The sequence below is a fragment of the Onychostoma macrolepis genome, chromosome 06 (genome assembly GCF_012432095.1).
Source record: "Onychostoma macrolepis isolate SWU-2019 chromosome 06, ASM1243209v1, whole genome shotgun sequence".
Taxonomy (NCBI): Eukaryota; Metazoa; Chordata; class Actinopteri; order Cypriniformes; family Cyprinidae; genus Onychostoma; species Onychostoma macrolepis.
Genome location: NC_081160.1, coordinates 15488906 through 15513640, shown reverse-complemented (window position 1 = coordinate 15513640; position 24735 = coordinate 15488906). Strand labels below are relative to the sequence as shown.

At 36.9% G+C, this 24735-nt stretch overlaps 1 long non-coding RNA gene across 1 annotated transcript; it reads right to left on the bottom strand.

The window, feature by feature from the left end:
- Positions 1 to 434: 434 nt before the first annotated feature.
- LOC131542948 (uncharacterized) lies at positions 435 to 1751 on the bottom strand. Its single transcript, XR_009271830.1, has 4 exons — positions 1596 to 1751; positions 1158 to 1259; positions 1005 to 1060; positions 435 to 809 (listed from the first exon to the last, which is right to left on the bottom strand). It is a non-coding gene; the product is annotated as an uncharacterized LOC131542948 (long non-coding RNA).
- Between the last annotated feature and the right edge of the window lie 22984 nt (positions 1752 to 24735).

Here is a 24735-nt window from a genome sequence, read left to right as displayed (position 1 = left end):
CATGTACACTTTGATATGTAGAAAACTTTAATGTATTACATATTGTGTACATTACAAATATTCATACAGTATTCATGAGTACATTATTCAAATTCATACATTCATAAGTACATTAAAAAAAGTACAGCAGCATATATACTTTGGTGAAAAACAAAAAACATACTATTAAATTTATTAAAAATGTATGTTTATAGTATATTTGTATTACTACAAACGCACTCAAGTACATTTTAAAACATTATACAAAAAACATTATAATAAATGAAAAAAAAAGACAAATGCTATGGAAAAGCTATCTTATCCATTTGTAGAACATTTCAGTTATACCTGTACTACTGAAAAGTTAAGAATTTTACATCAATGAATAAATAAAGATTACAATAAATTATGTTTTTTTTTTCTTCAGAAAATTTACAGAAAAACTAAGTGCAGAAGTGAATAGATGTGTGTGCAAAGACTGAAGATGATAAAGTTCAAGCAACAGAATAGGGAGGGATGGAGGGGGTTTTGGAGGTGGACGAGGAGATGGTGTAGGAATGGTGAGAGGCAAAGGTGCGGGATGATGGCAGGGTGTGGTGAAGGGATGGTGATGGGAGGATGACGATGATGCCCTGGTGGCTTGGAGTTTGGCACATGGCACAGACCCAGAGCATCCCAGTGCTGACAATACACGCCGGAGTGGAGGGAGGGAGGAGCCAAGATGTAGATGGAGGGCCGATGGAGCTGAGCGTCGTCGCAGGTTCCGGAGACCTGGGCACAGCCTAGTCATCCTGGCATACAATATTTTGCACAAGTGCAATATTTTGCAGCTTTAGAAAAAAACAAAACAGAAACAAAATTAGATAATGGATTTTTACATGAATGACTGAAAGGAAGCACAAATTAGCCACCTGGAATGGACACATTGCTAACATTTTTCTTCCAAGATTGACTGAATCATCCTCCATTAGGCCTGATTCAAAAATCTCTATAACAGGGGTGATACGATATTAAAATATACTTACTATTCCTTTGCTTGTCTCTGCACTCAGATTTCAGTTTGTCTTCTATAGCAGCTGATCTGAAAAACAACAAATGTTAATATTTCTCACACGCACAAAAAAGGCAAATGATGATTGATGATTTGTTTTCTATTTAAGAATGACAGAACAATGTACCTGGTTGGAAATATAGTCAAAAACCTTCCCAGCCTCAGCAGTTTCAGATGTACTGTATGCTCTTACAAGCAGCTCTTCTTACAATTTAATCTTTGTTCTTATCTGTAATGAGAAATATATATTAGAAAATAAAGTCAATAAGCTCTTTTGGTCAAGCTTGAACAAATATAAACACCAATCAACCAACCAACACTACCACAGTTGGGTGATCAGCTCAAGACAAAGTAACTGTATGTTCATAATCATGGTTTTTCAAAGATCATTAACCTCATTACAATGAAGCCAAATTGTTCAGGAAATCAGAAATAAATACACTTCATGTTGCAAATAAAAACTGTTAATGTTGTACATGTTATAATGACTTAATTTTTCTGCCAATGCATTTGTCAAACACACGACTGGTACAGACAAATAACGTTAATCAAATACAAATCTTACCTGAAGTCACAGTGAGGTTCCAACAGCCAGACGCCATACACGCTTGCAGAAGCTGATAAAAAAAAAAAGAACATACCGCTTTATGCCATGGTCTGTCTGAATACTCGATTCTGATTGGCTGGCAGGTGTTGATTAAATTCGTTGAACTGCACAGGTAGTTCCAGGTCAATTTAATCACGTTCTATATTAATGCGCTTCCTATAAACATTGGTAACTAACCATAGTAACATACAGTTACAGTTGAATAGTAATACAGACGAAAATAACCGTCATTTTTATCGTTCAGGTCAAATATTGCAGCCCAAATATTATTAACATCTTTAATATGTGAATGCTGGCAAATGACCATGGCAACAGGATAATCAACGGCTAGCTGTGCATTAAACGATTTGAATGCACTCCGCTGCACGTCGGGTGGTTCTTCGCCTCCACGTCGTGCATTCAAATCGTTTAATGCACAGTTAGCCGTTGATTATCCCTTACATATTTTCTAATTAATTATGTTTTGGGGGAACTATGTCATCACTCACCCTTAAGATGCTCCAAACCATCTAAGACTTTCCTTCATCTTCGAAAGAAAAGCGGAGATATTTTAATGAAATCTGAGAGATTTATGTTCCTCCGATGAAAAGATTCATCAAAGATGTTCACGTTTCAAAAAGTTAATTGCAAAAAAAAACATCGTCAAAGTAATCCATATGACTTGCGTGGTTTCCTTCAAGTGCCCTAAAGAGACACGATCACTCTATATAATACTGTTTAAATTTAGACTTATATGCACATTCAAAGGACATTTGCACGCACATCATATTTGATTTATGGAGCTCTCTGCTGCGAGCTCATTATCATACGAACCAATCAGAGCCGTTTAATGGCTCTGGAACCAATCAGGTTTAGTCTGTGTTGTTTGAATTTAAACACAAATAAACTTTTTTTTTTTTTTCTTCTTCTTCAGATATGATGTTGAAATCCTTGTGGGAATTTCAGAAATATATATTAGAAAATAAAGGCATCAAGCTTGAACAAATTTATAAACAGCTTATAACAATTAATGCATCATACTGAACAACAGCCTAATCAACCAAAGTAGCATAACCCATATTAAACAACATATTTTAAATATTGCAATGGTTAATAATATTTGACAAAGGTTTGTACATTGTAAATGTTAAAAATGTTTTTCAAAATATCGTACTTTTCCAAATATTAAAATTATAAATACAGAAATAGGCTATTTAAAATATAACCATGTGTAGGCCTACTGCAATATAAAGTACATTAAAAACCTACTAAAAGTGTAAGCATTTTATGTTCTTACACAAAGTACACATAAAATATACTTTAAGTAAGGGTAACAGGTCAGGGTGCCTTCCCGGCTCCTCTTGCTGTCTGTGTTGTCCTGTTCGGCAGCTCGTGGTCTGGGCAATCAGCGCTGATGGTGCAGCGGGAGTGACTCTCCTCCACCTGTCGCTTATTCTCCCACTCCCTTATATGTCCCTACTTTCCAGCTCTGCGTTGTGAATAGATTGTTTTGTCCTGGCTAGTATTCTGTGTGCAGTTTTCGCTGCTTTCTCTGACCTTCTGTTCCCTTGTGCTGCAGGACTAGTAGCACGGAGATCCAGCAGCTTGTGTGGTCCGCAGACGCTGCCGGCCAGCTCTGGAATCTCCGCTTCCTTAAGCAGCTGTTGATTATTGTTTATGTTATTTTGTGTTTTGGTGGCGAGAAATAAAGTTTCTCCGTTCTCTACTCTGCATCTGAGTCCTCTTTCACTCACTCCTGACAAACATAGGCTATGTTTTCTGTAAATACACTAAAACGTCACTAAAAGTATGCTTGTGTTTAGTATATTCCTTAAAAGTCTAACTAAGAATATATTTATTAACATAGTATTTCTACTATACTTTTAAGAAATATAGCAATAGTGTGCTTGTGTTTAGCATATTGCTTAAAAGTGTAATTAAGCATATATTTATTACCAACGTATTTCTAGTAGGCTATACTTTTTTACAAATATATTAAAATGCAATTCAATATATTTTTAATGCACTTCAAATAAGCATATTGGGAATACAAATGTATTATAAACATACTACTTGAATTTCAAGTATATTTTTTATACATTTAATACTACGTCTTTTTCACCTGGGTAACCCTACCAGTCAACTAATACACTACTAACACTCTAATGAGAGTTAGTAGAAATGTAGGTGCAACATTACTTATAGTCAATAGAATGTGTTAAAAGGACCATCAAAATGAAGTGAAACCGAATTTTGTAATGGTTTTACTGGAAAAAGCTAATGGTTTATAATGGTATTTTAATGGAAACCATTAGAATTTCTGTGATGGTTTCTATTGGGCTTCCATTGTTTTTTTTAGCAGGGAAAATAGAAAATGAAATCGCAAAGACCCTCATGACTGTGTGCCAAGTCAATAAATCTCTTGAAATATAAAATAATTTGAGCTATTTATGGCAACATTAGGTCAGATTGTGGTTATACTTTATTTTGAAAGTCCACTTTAGACAACTAACTATAAGTAACTTTGCAACTACCTGTCAGCTAACTCTCATTTATAATTTGCAATTACATGTCAATTAACTCTAGTTAGATCATTAGAAGACTGTTAGGTTGACATGCATTTGCAAAGTTATTTATAGCAGCAGAATGCCTTTTGGGGGACCATTAAAGTGTTAAAAATGTTAGCAGATATTAAGCAGACAGTTTACTAATACTACTAATGACTGGTAGTTGACATGTAGTTGCAGAGTTAATTATAGTTAATAGAATATATAAAGTGAACTATCAAAAAAATAAAAAAAAGAGTTACCCAGAATGTAAAAAGTCATGTGGTGTGACTGTAAAACTGATATTCATATATATACACATGTGTATATATATATATATATATATATATATATATATATTTTTTTTTTTAACTAATAATTTTTGTTGAAAATAATGATCCAGATTACATGTATTCAAAGTAAAAGGAGGTTATACCTTAAGTAGGTTTTATTTGAGTACTTTTTACATTGTGGTTATACCACATGACATTTTTAGAGTTGAATTAAATTGAAACTTTTCTTGAAAATTGTTGTTCAAAACGATATGAAACCAATACAAATACAAACAGTTTCTAAGAACTTGGCACATATTCTAATCTCAATTTTTAATAAAGATTTTATTTTCTTTATTGTGTACACTCTAATTTGTCAATGACCCATTTAACAGTGCTTTTTCTTAGAGGGTCCTTAGGAAGGTGAAACAATCTTTTACATTTTTCTTTACATCTATTGTTTAATGTCACATATATTTATACTGGATAGTTGCTATAATGAGCTGAAGGCCCTGGGACTCTCCATGTTCTTGTGGTGCCGTCAGTCAATAGCTATTGTCAAATTTGCATACCATACTGCATTTGAAAAAGAGTTTAGTTTGCTTTATGAGTATGCATGTGTGAATATAGTCTGAAAGTACTACAGAAGATTGAAAACTACAGTATAATATTTAGTAAATTACTATTATCAGCAATATTCTGATTTTGCTGCCATGTATAATTACTGTGTCTCATTTAATGAAAAGGAATGTTGCTAAAACAATACATTTGTTAAAAATAAATGTGTAGATTTAACAATGTCATATATTGGTCTCAGCCATCTTTAATATGAATAAGCCATCAAGAAAGTACAGTGAGTGGCTCTAAGTACAGTAGCCACAGGCACAAAGGGCCCGAGACTGACGGTTAAAGGGACCCATTTCCCAGCTTTGGGTTTCCTTCATCTATAATGGATGAAGGTACAGATCCCCTCTCGTATATTTACATATTGTGAGTGACTCAGTGATGATGCCAAATAGATCTGCGGGATTCTGGTCGCTCTTGTCAAAGTCTGCAGATAAAGAAGGTGAGGGGAACACAGGGACGTGCCGTTGCCGTTGGGGACAGCTTTGGGAATAGAGAGACTGTTCTCATCATCTTAACCGCTTCACTAATGGCGGCAGATATTCTCACTCTATACCCCACTGTTGGGAGGGATTACTTTACAAGCCCAAACTGAAATTCGCTGTGAAATTTATGGCTTGTTAATACACCACAAATGTGTCATTTAAACCCAGGAGGATGTCACTGTCTCTCTGGGACTTTTTGAAAGGCAGCAAGTAATTGATTGGTGTGTTTATTGCCGTCTTTATTTAAACTGATTAGATATTACAGTGTTTTCTGATCAGGATTTATGAACGGATTAATTCAGAGCATATAGAAGTCACTATATCCATCCAATGATAGTTATAAGCTCAGAATTCTGACACTTGGGTTTCATTTAATCAACTATGATAATTTCATCAAATGGCAAATGGGGTGTCAATATGTAAGAGTAAAAGAGTAGTACTGTGTAAATTTGCATAGTTCTCTGTAGCCTCTTAATATACCATTATTTAAGTGATGCAATTCAATGTGCAAATTTGTTTGTCCATTTGCAAATCTGTTTGTCCATTCAGACTGTAAAGAATTATACTTTTTTGTTTCCTGTTGTTGAGCCATAGGCAGTCACTGAAATATGTGCCTCTGTTGAAAACAGGCAGTGTTGTAACAATTATGAATATGGAACTACTGACATAAACTTTTTTACAATGAGCAGAATAATCAAAAAAGAAAAATAAATAAATAAATGAGATAAGGTTAGCAAGGAAGCTGGTGGGGTCAGAATACTATCTGTCAGTCAAGTCTGAAGCAAGACGCACACAACCCATGTAACACTATAGCAAAGGTGTCTCAGACCGAAAGATAACTGTAAATCTAAATATAAACAAGTAGCAGTTAATTCCTGTTTTGTACCCATTTTCATATTAATTCTTATTCAGATATATTTTGTTTTATTGACCACAATATTACTGTTGATGATTGTTGAGGGGGCACTTCAAATATCTCAGGCTCATTGGAAATATGTGACTCTACTCACATTTCTGCAAAATTGCAAAAACCTACCTATTGTGTACATAAATTTGAACACTATGAACACAAAAAGAACACTAGAGGCTGTAAAACAGCTGTTATTCCTAAATTATAATTACAGGGGCAGATCATTGATAAATATAGTCTTTATTTTTGCACGGTTCCTTTCACATTACTGTGTCATGACCTCAAAACTCTTTTACCGTAGTGCATGATTTGTAAACTGATACATTTACATCACATAACCAGCTCCATACGTACAGCTTTTCTGACATAATAAACTTGGTAGCTCATAGTAAACTTGCTTGGTACAGCGTTGTTCTTCTGTTACAGAGTGCTCTGGTACGAGTTCCATGAAACGCGAGTCACGACTCTCCACAAAAGAGCTCAAAGTCTAAAAACAGCATGGTTGCTTCAGCAAATGCATTTGTATGTCATGTTAGCTTTTGTTAACACTATCAGTTAGGTTTAGACTAGGGTTAAACATAGGTAATACATTCATTTTAAACTCGATAGAGCATTAACCTTTCAGTGGCACTTACTGGACATTTCATTTCCAAACGTCTGGGATACGAGAGCAACCAACATAATAAAACATTGCCACTGTCACGTTGAACTATTTTAGAGAAAACTCAGTCCACTATTTAGTGCCAATCAATGGACATTTCACTTTAAAACTGCCATAAAAAGGTACTGCAAGCAACAGTATTATTCTGGGGGGAAAAAAAGTGCACACATGCACTCGTGATACTGGACTGTTTTATAAGCCCGCAGCTACAATGGAGAACAAATAATATTGCTTTTAGCACCTCTTGTGAACGATTCTGAAAAGTGCAGAGAAATGTACCCAGAGCAACATATTTCATGTTTTGCAGAAATGGCGGAGTCACATATTTCCACGAGCCTGGCTTGGCATTTCAATTTAATTCTAAATCATTCTAAAATAAGTTTATTTGGTTATGCTCATTGGCTCAGGAAGCTAAATCCTCCATTGAGTCCCATTCAAATTCCAGGTGTTTTCTTGGAATCTTTTGTACACAAATTATTGTAATTATTAAAATAATTTAGCTCAAGAATTTTAATATAGCCTACAACTGACATAAAAATGAAAATCCATCCTAAAATTAGTTTTAAAATACCATTAAAAAAAAAAATTAGGATGTGCATTGTAGAGCTGATTTGCTCTTAATGGTAATGATGACAGTAAGTACTGTTTGTGGGGTGGCTTGGCCCTGCTTAGGATGCTGTCCTGCATGCAGATTGAGGACGTCAGTGTGAGACGGGGAGTGTGGAGGGAGAGTATGACCCAGTGTTAATGGGAAGCAGACGCTTCGCCAAGTGTGAATGAGCTGTGAATGAGGTGAGAATGAAGAGGCCCAAAGACCTGCTGAGACCCTCCAACTTGAGCATCCACCAGTGATCTCTCATGCACACATACAGTACTGTACTGTACATACCAGACTCTGGCTTGTTAAAAAATGTTAGGATGCGTCACCTCTCTAAATTATTCCTGAGTATAAATTATTAATTTACTATAAGAAGAACAGAGAACTCATGTGTGTTACTGGCCCAGAGTAATTTATTGATGTGTAGGTTAAATCTGGTTACAGACACGCCCATAGCGGTAATCCCAGACTGAGAGACAGATCCACAGACAGGCCTGTCAGGGCTGTCAGGTGTGAAGCATCATTACATTGAGTGACTCTGAGGGTGATCTATACATTTGCTTAAGGCGAGCTCAAAGCAAGAATCACGGGGATAAGATCAACACGTACGCTATGTGAATGACATGTATCAATGCAGATGAAGAGACGGTGCTAGTTTAACTGTGAGCACTTACTACTAGTGCCAGTAGAAATATCTAGATATTATTAGTACGCTGGTTAAAACATCAAGCCTGGCAGTGCTAATGAGAATTTACCAGTGAAGCTTAAATGCATTGAAAGAAGTGCAAACTCATCATAGCAGTATTTTTGAATCAAGAAATTATACAAGAAATACAAACATGTTGTCCTATATTCCTGAAGGCAATCCAAGACATCAATTTTGAAAGAACAATGGGAAATAATATTAGTATGAATAAGATCATTTTTGAGCAGGTTGCCCATGGAGAAAGAAACCAATTGATTTGGGGGTCTGTGTAATTTGATTTATCCAAATCTATTTATCCAAAAATCTATTTAAAATAAGAAATTCTGATTTATTAAGAAATAAAAAGCAAATATAGAAAATGTAATACAAATTTAATCTAATAATATTGTCTTTAGTACAGTGACAACAAAATCCAATCATTTAATTTTGAAAACAGCATATATTGTCTTTATGTGCTTATTACACACAACAATAGCATAAACAACATAGCTGCTTTTATATTTTTGGAAGTGGGCCCCTCACATGGTGATCATCATATTTGGGAGTAAAAGGTTGGAAAAGCACTGATTTAAGCCACTTGACTAAATTATTAAGTGGGATTGAGATACCTATTCAAATAACTAAATTAAAAAATAAAATGCACATGCAACAGATTTGCAATGACTGGGACTGGGTTGCGTAAGAAAGTAGATCCGTAATTAAATCTCATGAGACTAATGAAAACAGGCCCACTACAGTAGAGGTAAACGATACTCATTTATAAGTGCCGCATTAATCCAGAAAAAGAAAAAAAAAAGAGAGAATGTAATACATTCATCTTATTTTGCTAGGAAACGCAAGCACTAAGCAGCTCAGACATTGTGAAAGGCTCTTGTCTATCATTAGGTAACCTTTAGCATTATAGGTAGTTTTTGTCCTAATTTACGTTTGACAGAGCAGGTTTGCTATAATCGCACCACCCTTGAGGGGTAGCAGGTTAAATTGAGTTGAAAATGAGATTTTAGCAGTCGCTGGTTTGATAGCAGGGAGCAGAACTTTGGTGCTGTTCTTTGTTAATGGAGTGAGAGCACTAGAGGATTTAGTGTTAGTGTGTGGAGCAGGTGGAGAACAGCATCCTTTACATGATCAGACATGAAGTCAATTAGATGTGTTAGGAAGGAAGAAAAGCATATGAATGCAAGGAACGGAGCAGGGGGTGAAGCAAGTCTGATGGCTAAAATGGAGGTCAGCAGAGGCAAAGTCAAAATAAGATTCATCGTAAATGGAAATGCAGCCAAGAGCTTGTAGGGGAGGGAGATAGAAAAAATTGTAATTGTATGATCTCAACAGTTGATTTTAGAGTGTTAATGGAATAAAATCTGAACTGCTCGTATCACCCAAATAGATGATCAAAAGTGGCTTCCAAAAATTTGTTCATTTTTAAAAATGTGAGATGACTATTTCTAAATATAGTTATCAGCCATATTTACAAGCATAAACATTATTTTCTGCAGCTGTGCAGAAAATATTGAATGGAGTTCTAAGAAGTAAAGATCAATGCAACATCGCAATTAATTAGGCCAGAGAAATTGTCTCTGACCAAAATGAATCTGTATCTTAACTATTACATTTAAGGTGTGTAACAACCAAACATAATTTAAATACATACATACATACCATGCATAAAAAATATAAATAAAAATTATGACAATGCTTTTTTTGTTGTTGTATTTTTTTCCCATTTAAAGGCTCTAAAATGTACTGTGGTATACAGTAACTATCAAAAAGTAATACAATATTGTATTATAATACACCGAATACATGCAAGTGTACACATCTTAATGAGTATTTTCCATAAAAAATAGTTTTTAAAGATATTTCTAAAGGTAAAAGAATGAGTGTATGTATTTATTTCTGGTTTTGAGGGAGTCACACAACATGGCTCTGATTGTGACTTTTTGACATTTGACATTTTGACTTTATACCCCCTCAAAATATGTGAATTTGAATTTATAAATTAACTGCATGTGATAGAAGACGCCTGTTCAAATTTTTCTGTGTATTCACTGACCCACTTCAGGGTCATTTGGAGTAGGATTTCCTTTTAAAAAGGTAGGACACAATATTCACTCAGAAATTGCTAGCAAACTTAGCAGAACATTTTCAGTCACAGGCTACATGCAATTATTGGTTGATTTCAGTGGCGTGCACAGACCTCCGGAGGGGCAGGGGCAAAGGGGGATGTATGGGTTTGGTCCCCCTCAGCTAGGGGTGGGCGATATGGCAAAAATATCACGATTTTTTTTTTTGAAATATCACGATTCACAATATTATCACAATTCTTTGTCATGTTGGATCTTCGATTTTGCAAGCTGTTTGAGCATTACAGCCAAACTAATTTCCCTATTATAAAGACAAAGCCTTTCAAGGTAACAAAATATAAAAAAGTATGGCGGATATTTAGGCCAAAGTAGGTGAAGATAAAAATCGTTGTCATTATTTTATCTTTGTTATTAAAAAATGAGAGCAAAGATACACATTACAAATACACATAATATACAAATAAAATAAACAGTGTTTTATTTTCAGGTAGTCTACAATAGGTGTATTTAGCAGGAGCATTCAAGAAATTGAATGAACAAATATAAAAATAAAACACTATATAGATTGATTCCTATTAAAGCAACTGTATTAAAGTTTTTCAGTCAAGAGTAGTGAGTGATTTTTCTCTTTGTGTTTGGTGTTTTATTAACATTAAAGGAATAATTCACCCCAAAATTAAAATAGGCTAGTGTTTGATTTTTATACCTTCATTTACTCACTCAAAAGTTGTTTTAAACCTGAAAAAAAATGCTATTTTGAAGAATGTGGAAAACCAAACAGTTGCTGGTCTACAGTGACTTCCATAGTATTTTTTTTTTCCTACTGTTAAAGTCAATGTGGACCAGCAACTGTTTGGTTACCCACATTCTTCAAAATATCTTCTTTTGTGTTCAGCACAAGAAAGAAATTAATACAGGTTTGAGACAACATGTGAGTGAGTAAATAATGACAGAATTACAAGTTTAGGGTGAACTATCCCTTTAATTACAGTCGGCAGCATGTTTAGTACTGTCCCTTTAAGACCTGCACGCATCTAATATACAGGCACACATGCGTTTCTCTCAGCTGTTTACCTTCATTTTAGACATAACCAACTGAGTCTATACATAAACCTGGTGTGTTTTGACAGTATTAGCACAAAACATAACTTAGTTCAGTAATCAAGCGCTGTTTGACAGGCTTTTTAGAGCATGCGCTTTGGGTGTATGTGCTCAGAAAAGGCGCTGGTCAGAACAGAACACTGAGTGAAACGTTTAACCAGTAAGTCTTTGAAGCAGATGCAGATAATGTACTTTTGGTGACTGCGAATAAGTGCAGTGTCCCGTGAGAGTAACTCTACCGCTGAGTTAACACTGATGTGAATGTATGTGGCGTTGTACAGTATATAGAGACAGCGGCGCCAGAACTGCAGCTGATAGAATGCGCGCTGAAGTACGATACTACGATATTTCTTCAAAAAAGCAAATCGTGGAGACATTTTTATAGTCCACGATCAAAAATCTTCATATCGAACACCCCTACTCTCGGCAGAAATCGCAGACTAGGGGCACCGGACCGCAAGGGCACTTTACCGTCGGACCTCAAAGGGGCAGGGGCTCGAGCCCCCCTGGCCCCCCCCTTGTGCACGCCACTGGTTGATTTAATGATAAATTCTCAGGTAAAGTTTACTTTGAAATACTCTTTCTATGTAAGTAATGCTTATAAATGTTCTATAATTTGAATTGTATACCTTTTTAAAATTTCAGAGTAAAGTTTGCATTAAATACTTTTTAAACATTATTACAATTCACCAGTGAAGTACTAATACTATGTTCAGTAAAAATACCTACGCATAAGCCAATAACACTGACAGACAACATTTTACAAATAATTTATTTTCATTGTCTGAATTCTATTTATTTATTACCAATTTATTAATTATGTTAATTTTAAGGTGGACAACTGTTCAGCATTTTAGGTGACAGATTAGGTCCATCTACACTCTTTCTTTATTTCTGCTGGTACAAATATGCAGAACACCTCTTGTGTGCGTCATGCCTGTGTACACCCTACAATCTCACTCACTTCCTGCATTCTGACTGTCTCCGATTAGCTCTATTCCCAGAGGGCCATTCTCCTGCATGGCCTTCTAGCAGGCTTGTTAATAATATATTGATGAAGAGGTGCTTCTGTTGATTAGGTAGCGGCCACTCTCATAATGGGACCTTGGAAGGAGGCCAGGGATCCTTGCAGTAAGTAAACCTCAGGTTAAATAAGCTTTTGTTACAATAAAAGACAACGAGAGAGATTACACGAGCATTTCTTTGCCCGACACCCTCCTCCATGCCACCCCCTTGCCCTGGGAGATGTAAATGACTTTGGTTGCAGACACAAGTGAAAATATATATATAAAAAAACTGGTCTAAAGAAAGGGAAAAGCGGGGTTTCATTTCACGCCTTGCTCTTGGATCACTGAATAAAAGGAAACTACATTAGCAGCTGTTAAAGGAATCAGAAGCTATTGTTGCCGCATCAAAATTGCTGTCAGTGAGCATGTGACAGCAGCATGGTGAGAATATCTTTTATTTTCCTCCCTCTGCTGTACTATAACAGCAACTGCTTTTACAGAAGTCTTGCAGTTCCATTTGTAGCATCCTCACCTAAAAAATGCAAAATGAAACAAACAGCGCTGCCAGTGTGTGTTGCAGAAACAAGCCAAAGCTTGTAAAACACATGAAACATCATTCTGGAGAGAATAGCGCTGTGCTGTTAAGGAGATCCTTTGTTTACCTGTATTAGCATTGCAAACCTGCCCTCTCAACTGACTTTCAATATAACTGCAAACAGAAAAATAGATGGATTTTAAGTCAGGTCAAATGTATTTATATAATACAACATTTGAAAACAAGCAATTTTGAACTGTAGGACAATACACACATTCTCAAAGCCCAAAGGGGCTACATAAGTATTAAAGTTGGTTTTGAACATGTTGATAGTGGAGGAGGACCTAACGGACAGTGGTGGGCTAATCCATAACCTCAAGGCAGCGATGGAGAGTGCACTGTTAGCCTTAAAATTTAAGCATGGCTGAGGGATAGTGAGGATCAGATAGTAGGCAGATCTAACAGAGCTGTGGGTGTGATGGAAGCTGGTCAGATCAGAGAAATAATAAAGCATCATTCCTTGTATTTGTTTAAAAGCATTGAATCAAACCCTATAGTCCATTCTAAATTTCATTGTTAATAGCAGACAGGGCCTGTAAAATGTTGGATATAATAAGTACAAAAAGTGGGTCAAATTTGCAATATATTATCAGCATAAAATGGCATGGTGAGATTTAATTAAATGGGAAAATGTATGCAAGAATGTACAGCATTTATAAACTATTTTCTCCAATCTCTGTTCTGCTTGTGTGTGGCCAGACGTGTGCAGGTCTGACTGTAATAAGAACATGTCACAATAAATTGGAGGAAGGAAGTAGCTATCATTCCTTTCATAATCTGAGAATTATAACAAGAACACCTGCTCCAATCGGTCCTTGCTGCAGATGCACATCCAGCAAGAGTGGGTGTTTTGAAAGGGAACGTGCCCCGTGTATGTATACAAAAGTGTCCTCATCTCATACAGCTGAATGAGAAGCTACACGCTTAAAAAAAAATCATACTGCACCTGCGAGAAAAGGTGGCATAATATCACTCCTGACAGTTTCTCACCAATATTTTGGATCAGTCAAGTGGATGTTTTAACGTCAAGACTGGAGTAAACTTGATAATTTCAAAATCTCACGTAAACATGATTTTCCTGCGTTGTCGACTTCTTGTCAGCTGATTTGAACCCTTAAAATAGGTTTCTATAATGAGCTGATTTTTGATAGATTTCATTGTTGTGTTGAACAAGTCAAATCGAGGGGTAGAATGGAGGCGCAATGGAAGATTTTATTCCGTCAGTTTCATCCGTTTGCAAACACATTCATAAGCCAGCTTTCCACTGCTTACGTCAAACAGCGGGCTATAGACCAAAGTCGTTCATGTCAAATGGAGAGTTGTGTGAAGTCTGGGAGAGATCTAATTCAGTGGTTTTCAAACCTGTAATGGGGCACCCCTGCCCTACACATTTTGTATGCCTCCCTAATCAGGCACACCCAATTCAGGTCTCGCAGACTCTACTAACAAGCTGATGAGTTGAATCAGGTGTGGCTGATAAAGGAGACATACAAAATGAGCAGGGCAGGGGTGCCTCCAGGACAGGTTTGAAAACCACTGATCTAATTCACTCTAATGAAAGTCATTCCGCAAACCTGCAGCCTCCAACCAAGAATGTCTAAGCATTCGAAAACTAAAGTAAAAACATTCATAGCAAATAACAGGGAACAATTATTTTTGGAGGGGAATGGGTTAACACAACTCTAAACTGCCTCTAGATGAAATTTGTTTATTACTGTGTATTGTTTTCCTCTTCACAATGCATTGATTGTGAGAAATTTCCACCTGCTGTTAAAGTGTGTTGTTAGAAGAGTTGTACCAACGGAAATAAACAGGTACCTCATCAGTCAAGTAAATGCGTCATCTCACCTCCGCACAGCTGTTTATCATTAATTATAATACTGTTATTGTCGCTGTTTTGAAATTTGCAGTATGCATTTGTCATGAATAAATAATAACACATAAAAGTTCTGAACCAGAGTTGTTCAGAGTGGATTAGACTGAAGAAACGACCACTGCAAAAACTCTAGTCTTGTTCAATTAAGTTTGAATAACTACTGCAGCCTCTAAAGTAAGGGGAGGCAGGGAGGGGGTGGTAATTGAAAGCTCCCTGATGTTTTAAGAAATCTCTTTTCTACTCATCTTCACTTGAAAAGGGGCAGTTCAGAATTTGTTGTCCCAGAGTAAGTTCTAAGAGACCTTCAAATCAAGTATGAGCTTTCAAAGCACTCTTCGATTGAAAACCAATGGGAAAGTCCTTACGCTTTTATCTCGGACGTTAAAGAAAATGATGAGGATCTTGAGCCAAGGCCTTTCGGATAAGTGAATATATTTAATTTCTTGAAAGAATCACAGACTTGGTGTCTTTGGTCCTTGATGCCTGTTGGGACGAAGCCATGAAGAAGTCTGCTTTTTTCCCCCTCATTCCCTGCTCCCTCCCACCGGCTGTCTCAAAACTAGGGTTCAAGAAGAGAAATAGGCCTCAAACCCTCTGCAGTCCTTTAAGTTGATTTATTTATCAGGTCTCTCTGTCTATCTCGACTCTTGTGTGGAGGATGCCCTGGGGTGGATCTTCATGGCGTGGTTCCCCCACCCCACCCCATCCATAGCCGTGGCATCAGAGTTGGCGCCCAGTGTTGGCTTTCATCAGGACAGCTCTTAAAGATTCACACTCATAAATGTTGAGTTCTCCACCAGGGCTCAGTACCACCACGCGGGCCATTAGAAAGAGAACGCAGCAGCCCACATTCATCTATCTCGCCCTTCTTCCCAAGGCAGTCTGCAGGAGGAGCGTCTTGCACCTCCTACCCATATGTCCGCAGCTGTTTGTTTTTGCTCTGGGACACTGCTCTGTCAGCTCGCCAAGATGGTGTTCAAACGGACCCCTTGAAACGGTGATTGCTTGCACACAGTTATAGTAAGTTCCCATGTTGACCTTTGTTTATATGAAGACAGAAACATGTAGTGTGCAGGGCTGGGCCCCGATAACAGCCGGCCCACCAGCCCTGTGTGTATTAGCCAAATGATAGATCCGCCTCAACGCAAGCTCCTCTTTCTTAGCTCAAGCAATTCGCAAACTCAAAAAATCCTTTTGTTGTTGGATCCAAAATGGCCTGTGTTGATAACATAAAACATTTTTTTTTGGTTGTTGTTTTTACGTATTTCCCTCTCTCCTCCTCGCCATCTCTCGTTTCACCATGTTTACAACCCAGAGACTGACTGATAAAAAGAACATCTGGCTTTTGTGCATAGCTGAAAGACTAACAATGTATTATAAATGATGATCTGTAAATCTGCCAAAACGCCCTCTTGTTGTACCGTAGTCTTTCAGTGATTCTGCCATATAGTGCATATTACTGTTCTGCTCTGCTGCCATAGCATAGAGACTCCTCCATCATTTATTCATGCGGTATCACTGCAACAAACATATGTATTGGCATAATTTAGACCAGAAGGCAGCTAGGTCTCGCCTGGCCAGCAAAATGCATACATAATTACTATGAAATCACTCTGAGACTCACACAAGAAACATTAAGGTCGTAAAAAAAAAACAAAAAAAAAAAACAGATGGGCTTTACGCAAGAAGAGAGACGTAACACCTGAATTCTGCAGAGAATAACACCTTACGGTGACTGAGATAAAGGATAACACCTTTTAAAACGGTCATATTGTTTTCTGATTATGAAAATAATCTGTATTATCTATGATAATTACTTCTTAGCACCAAACATATGGTTCTGTTGTGTTGATTTCAGCATGGGTTTGCTCTACAGCTGTGCCTTGAAAAAATTAACATTCTTCTTTATTAGCAGACAATTATCTTCATTTAACATTCAAAGGCTTATAATACTGAATATCAAAATGTGTTAATATTGTTTTAAAAAAATCCCTTCCTGAATCTATCTGATTACATTATTGTGTTTCATGCAGCACGCATTTTATTGTTTTCAGAAATAAATTACATTTGGGTTTTGATAACAATTTACAATATTGTTCCATTTTTTAACAGTGGTTAACTGCATTAGTTAACATAAAATGACAATAAAAATACTTATGTATTTTACATCAAATACGATTTAAAGTCAAAAGTTAAAAGTGCACTATGAAATGAAATAATACACAATTGTATTTTTTATCGAATAACACTAACAAAGATGTAAAAATGCTATAAAAATATATTGCATTAAGTACATGAATGCTATCTTCTTGCAAAGTGTTACCGAATTTTCGAACCATGTAAACAGGTGATTACGTTATTATCATTATTTTTATTATTAATATCATGATTGTTATTATTAATACAACCATGTTTCCACTCAAATGTATACTAAACATTTATTTATTTACTAAAAATATCAACAAAAAAAAGAAGCATTCTTTGTTTCAATGAGTAACCACAGAGTGAAGTGCAGTGACATGTTTTCTTATTTTTCATTCTTTTTTCTTTGTCTACAACACAGCAACAGAGTAGAGATGAATAGCTCATGCAGAAATCAAATCCATATCTGGCCAGGTCGTGCTCTATGTGGACACCATCTACCTCCTCACGACAAGTTATGATAAAATCATGTAAAAGAGGTGTCAAAGATTCCCGAGCAAGACGATAGGAAGGATTTTTTCTGACTGTGAGAAGATGCCAGCAAGCCTACCCAGAATGCAGTGGGTGTTTGGAAGTGTCCAGCAATGTCAGTTCCTGCCGAGGGGTTTTCTTCTTCCTCTTTCCTCTTGCCCTCATGATAGCACTGCAAACTGAGAGATATCCGGAACATCATAGCAATTGTAGTTTCATTCTTTTCTGTTTCTCGATTGGAAATGGTGACAGAGAAGATAACCGGTGAGAGAGCTGAAGAGATGTGAGAGTCCCGTACCTAATTATCCCCACATGGCTGGCAGGTTGACTGGCTGGCAGTGTTGCCATCTTGGGGCATGAATGTTCTGGCTAGGCTAAGGGAGGCAAGGATGTCGTAGTTGCTGAATGTTGGTCACTGTCATGCTTGTTTGTTCTTTCATCCGGTCTTGCATCTGATTCCCTGGCTTGTCTGTCCCCCTGGTGTCAGATAGCTGTTTGAACAACCTTCACAGACCAGCAGGTCTACTGCGCTTTAATTCTCCTTTCTCATTAACAGCCCTTCCTTTAAATCGAACGCACAGTAGGTATACATATACAATACTAAAAAGTGAAATTAGGAAGTAGCTACCCTATGAATTTAAATTAAAATCTATAATTCTGCACACAATTTCTTTGTACTACAGTACATGTTTTTGTGCCTATTAAGAAAATCTTAGTTTTAGTGTAGCAAAATATGATACAGTATATCATATGATATACTGTATGAGTATAATGCTGCATTCACCAAATGTGTAAATGAGAAAATCAACGGAAAGATTTAACTTTCAGCAGAAAATCATCTTTATTTTAACTTATATTTGTAAAACTTATTTTTAATTTAATTTAATTTAATTTAATGCCATAAGAAAGACTACAGCATATCTCTGCTTTCCTGTTACTATTATCATTTTTACCAATTTTTTTTTAATGAGTGGGAAACTCGTACATTTACACTTTAGCAGAAATGTAAATGTATGAGTTTCCCACTCGTAAAAAAATGTGTGAAAGAGTGAGAAACTCATAACTTCTTCATAACATCATTATTCACATTAGCAATACACTCGCAACTGTCAGAAGCACAAGTCAGGTAAGAATGTCAGGAACAAAAGCAGTCAACCTATAAAATTTCTGCCATAGAATTCCAAATTGCTATATTCTTGCTAGATGTAATTTATATTAAGTAACACACTGTATGCTCATAGATCTCACCCCAATAGTGCAGCTATATATGTTTTTTGTAATCTGATGGATCATAATAAAGGCCTTGGAGGAATACTGTGAGGCGCACACACACACACACACACACACACACACACACGCATGATGATAGCTTTACTGTCGCTGCAAAGCTCCAACCATTTTAGTACATGACTAGGAAGGAAGCCAAGGCCCAATGCAAACAAAAGCTCATTGAAGATGAAATGTATGCGACCAGCCACAGACAGCTGAACAAACGCAATGACTTAGAAAATGTGCCTAAGAGCATGCTTTACTTACACTCTTTAAACAATCAATCGTGTGAATTATTAAAATATCATCAAAAATAAATTGTTCAATAAATAACTGCTTTGCCAAGCCCCAATTATGCATTTTAGCGGCGTTTCTCCACCACGTTTGTTCTCTGCCCTGGGATAAAGGAGAATGCTTATCTGAACGAAAAAAGAAAAAGAGTGCATTTGAATGCCTTTGAAAGCAATTACTGGATATGAATCCTTGCTAAGCCAAACGGCAATGTGCAGCATCCTCATTAAACAGAGGCATGCTAATCTCTTATTAACCATTAATTGAGAACGTCAGCGCTATCAAACCACATGAACTTCCCCTTTTACTCTCAACACAAACAAATGACAAATTTCATTCTGCTAGGGCTAGAAAAGCAGCATGACTATTCCAACAAAACAATCTGCACCAAATGATTATCATAATACTTGTAATCATTTCAGAATAGCTGAAGCAAGCTATAGTTTGGTTGCTGTGGAAGCGTTAACACAATGTTGTTTTGACTATCTGAGGCCTGTGTTCGCACTTTCGCTACTGAGGGCTGCTCAAAGTTGGGTACCCCAGAGCCTGCCAAGCTTTGAGTGAGGGAATGGACCACTTCCTCTGGTCTTTACATGTGATCTGCTTGATTTTAATGAGGCTGCCAAGACCCCCTGTGATGTGACTGGGAGCGCCAGTGGGGCAGGGGGCCTGGAGTCCTTCGAGAAAGACAAGGAAAGAAAACGAAAGAGTGCCGGCATTATTTTGGTGTTAAAACCCATCCCCTCCTCCACATTCAGCTGCTCTTCGAAGGAAAATGTTTTATTAAGCAGGTTCAGGGGTTCACAGTGGACATAAGGGAGTGTGTCAATCATGCAAGAAATATTAGATGTGGAACTACGGCGGTGAGTGGGCCCCTTTGCTTATTAGATATGTCAAGCAAGCATCCTAAATTCAAGGATTTTCTAAAATGCACTACGTATTGGAATGTTTTAATTAAATGTAAATGCATGTGCCCTTGTGGACTAATGCTGCCATTATGGAGAAAGTAGAAAAAAAATGGCTTTTCAAATTTTAGGCTAGTGTTATGAAGTATTTATGACGTGTTTTAGTACTATTCTAATGGTTAGAATTTGGGTAAAGCCAGTTTGCATCTCCCAGGTTTAAATTTGTGCTTGAATCTCTGGGTTTTAATTAGCAGTGTTTGTCATAAGACACAAATATGTTATATTGTTGCGATTATAAATGTGTAATTACACAGTTGAGTTCCTGTGTGACTCTGATCAAGTGCTAAAAGGCATATTTATTAAAGGGTTTCACAGGTAACGTATCTTCATTTAAACATCTGCTTTTTTTTTTTTTTCCCAAAGTGATGTTTAGTCTTAATAGAAAATAAATGGAGAGGGGGCATCCTAGGAGTTTTTTGGGGAGTTCATTTTGGCTGTCCTCCATCCCTGATAGGGTATTCACAAGTCCCTCGTTCATAGAGTAATTTTTAAAGCATTGTTTGAAGACCATATTGGTGCAGATATTTCAGTCCTACTGCTACTGTATATTCAAATAGGGAAAGATAGAAAGGTTAAAAACTATTAAAAATACATTTTAATAATGTCATTAAATAAAATTTTAAATAAGTACTTCATTCTGACAGCAATGGTATCATAAATTGAGTTCAGATAACACTAAAACAGTATTTTTGGCTTGTCCGGCCAAAGACTGGAACGCACTATACAACTTTTAAAATCACAACAGATTTTAAAACACTAGGTTTTATACTCTTGCTGACTTTGTAAGAGAAAACATGGGCATTATACACTGAATGACTAAACATCACACACCAACCAACTTTTCAAGTTGTTCCGAAAACAACAAACTCACGGAGAAACGTTTGCCTCGTTGCTGGAGATGCATGAAAAATGAAAAGAATATGTGCTCTAAATTCAGCTCAACATGTTTGATATCCTTAGACTGGATGGAAATTAAAGTCTAAAGTTAAACAATCGGAGAATGTGCCTATACACTTCACATTTTTCTGTGAAATCTGTCAACTCCGACTGCCTGAGATCTGCACACTGACTCTGACTTTCAGCAACTAGCGTCAACTCATCCAGACTGCAAATCAGTGCACAAATCAGTACAAAAATCATGTATTTGTATTTCAGCCTTAATATGCAATGTGTTTTCTAGACAAAAACAAAAACACATAGCATATTAGCAGGGTTTAAATTGGGCCGGGGCCGTCCGGGGCTAAGCCCCGGCACATAGACTCCAGGGCTCGACATTAACGCTTCATTAATGCCAGACAAGTAACATGATTAAAACATCAATAACCAAAAATAACTATGTAAACACCAAAACGCAAGTATTATTCTGATTTCATTTAGACTAGAGTAAGTGGCGAATAGTGGATATAGTATACTGTATATGCATCTATTGACAGTATAAGGTTGCGCTGCTGAGGCGAGGTTCACGCAGCTCTCGAGGAGAAAACAAAACACGCAACACTAAGAAACTCAGCATACTGAGGTAAAAATTCAAAATCGAAAGTTTTTATATTTAAAATACAGTTAGTTAGGCAACATCACTCACCATTACGACTGTTTAATAGTTCTATAAACAGTTCAATGAGCAAATACAATAATATTAGGTCACTTACATTTTTGGCGGAAGCACAGCTCATCTCAAAGAAACCATCCGATTCATTGCTAAATGATTCCGTGTTTTGAACGAATCGGTTGAGTCAAAGTATCATTAGCCCATGCATAAACATCTGATGAATCTGCCGTTTGAACGAATCTTTGAATGAACAACACTCATTAAACGCTCACTATTGGCACCTACTGGCGTTTTAATTTAGTTTAAAAGTATAATTTCCACCCTTTCTTTTTTGTATATTCAGTTTTTTTTTTTTTTTAAGAATCTCATAATTTAATGTAGTTGTATTTTTCAGTGTAAATGATTTAATTTGATAACGTATAGATAATAACAATCACATTATTATAATTGAATTTATAGATCAAATGTAAGAATTTGAAATGAAAGTTAATGAGATTAGTGGGAAAATGCCCTCTATAAAGGTAAAAAAAAAATACCTTGGATAAAATGTAAAAAACATGCAGATTTTTAGCCTATGTCACAGCTGATAGAAAACCGATGAGAATTTTGCATTAGAATAAATCATCTTTGCAAAAAACCAAAACACACACACACACACACACACACATGTATATATGTATATATGTATATATATATATATATATATATATATATATGTATATATATATATATATATATATATATATATATATATATATATATATATATGTATATATATATATATATATATATATAAGCTCGATACCATAGAGCCCCCCACATAACAAATCCCAATTTAACCCCTGCATATTAGCATTTTGTAAACAAACAATGCTTCTTTTAAAAAGGCGACTGGTTATTTTAACTGAGAGGCGGGACTACTAAGCATCATATTGAGCATGTAACTCGTTCGTTATTATATGTGACCCTGGAGCATTGTTGAATAAATAAGCTTTCCATTAATGTATGGTTTGTTAGGATAGGACAATATTTGAAAATCTGTAATCTGAGGGTGCAAAAATATTGAGAAAATCACCTTTAAAGTTGTCCAAATGAAGTTCTTAGCAATGCATATTACCAATCAATAATTAAGTTTTAATATATTTACAGTAGGAAATTTACAAAATATCTTCATGGAACATGATCTTTACTTAATATCCTAATGATTTTTTGGCATAAAAGAACAATTGATAATTTTGACCCATACAATGTATTTTTGGCTATTGCTACAAATATACCCATGCCATGTTTGTTTCTCTGTTTTTATTTAATTGGACATTATAACTTAGAACTGTCACGAATCCAGTTCATGGTCTTCCATCGACTCTCCATCAGAAGTCGCCCTTCCTTCATATTGACTCTTACACCACACAGACTGTTACATGTCACTACAGTTTCCATCATCCTTTGCACTGAATGCACTGACCACACAGCTGTCAACAATCACACACTCACCTGAGAGCCATTGCACACACTACATAACACCCACTCAGATCCTGTTCGCCGAGTATTGTCTAGCGTTTAGCACTTTCCTAGTGTTAGCTACTTACCAAGCCTTTCCTTGTTTGTTTTGTGTTTAGTCTCCTGTATTTTTCTGCGTGTATCACTCTCCTAGTGGTAGCTGCCTTACGGAGTCTTGTTCTAGTTTAGTCTAGTCTTTTCATATTGCCTTGTTTCTTGTTTCCTGATTCCTGCCTGTTTACCTTGGATTAACCCTTGTCTCGCCGCTAGGACTCTGTCTGTACCTCGTCTGGAATATTGCTCGTGTTTCTGGATTAGTCGTCTTGTCAAGCCCTCTGGATTCTGTTTACCGATTGATGACCTACGCCAGCCCTAGGAATATTCTTGTGTTTTGCCCGTGCCATACCTGTTTGCTAGTGTTTCGAACCTGCCTGTGTTTGTTGACCACGTCTGTCAATAAAAATCTTGACCACGCCTCACGCTTCTGTCATGCTGTTACAGAATACTTGGCCACTCAAGGATCCAGCAGCTTTCATGAACAATACTGGCCAGGTATGTACACTGCAAGACTATTATTAGCCCTCAAGCAGGGTACGCAATCACTCGAGGACTTTATTCAAGAATATCTAGACGTTGCTAATTATTCCGATTTTCCTGATGATGTCTCAATCGATTTTTTTTGTGACAGCTTTACTCAGCCACTAAAGTCTAAGCTTATTTGTGACGATCCACGTTCCTCACTCAGTCAGTTTTTGGACTATGCTCTGTTGTGTGTTGGCTCTTCATTTACTGTGGGTGTCGCGGAGGAGGAAAATAACACAGTGTCTGTGCCTGTGATGGCGGCTGCTGAACTCAGTAAGTCACAAGCTCTGGGAGAAGAGTCAAGTCACTGTTGATCGTCATTAATCAAGTCAAGTCACAGTTGATATTCAAGAGTCTCGTCACCTCACAGCTGATTGTCCAGAGTCTCATCACGTCTCGTCTGTTCACCCAGAGTCCTATCACTCCCTCTCTGTTGCACCCGGATATTCAAGGTCAGTCCTTCGATATCCCAGTCTGGTTTCCAGTGTGAAGGATGAACCGCTGGTGTCTGCACAAGCAACTGGTATCCCCAAACCCACTCACTCTAGCCCTTCTGTTCCTGAACTAATTCTCCTGTCTGAAGCCCTTCCCATGATCGCTTTGTGCTGCGTTTGGGCTGTGTACACCACCACAGAACTGCCAGAGGTGGCGACGTCCACTGTGATGTCTCCAGAGGTGGCGGCTGATGCTGCAGAACCTCTTGGGGTAGTGACGCTCGCTGCTGTGTTCTCCAAAACGATGGCACTCGCTGCAGCTTCTCCAGAGGTGGTGGCTCATGCTGCAGAACCTCCTGAAGCGGCGGTGCTCGCTTCAGCTCCTTGTATGGTG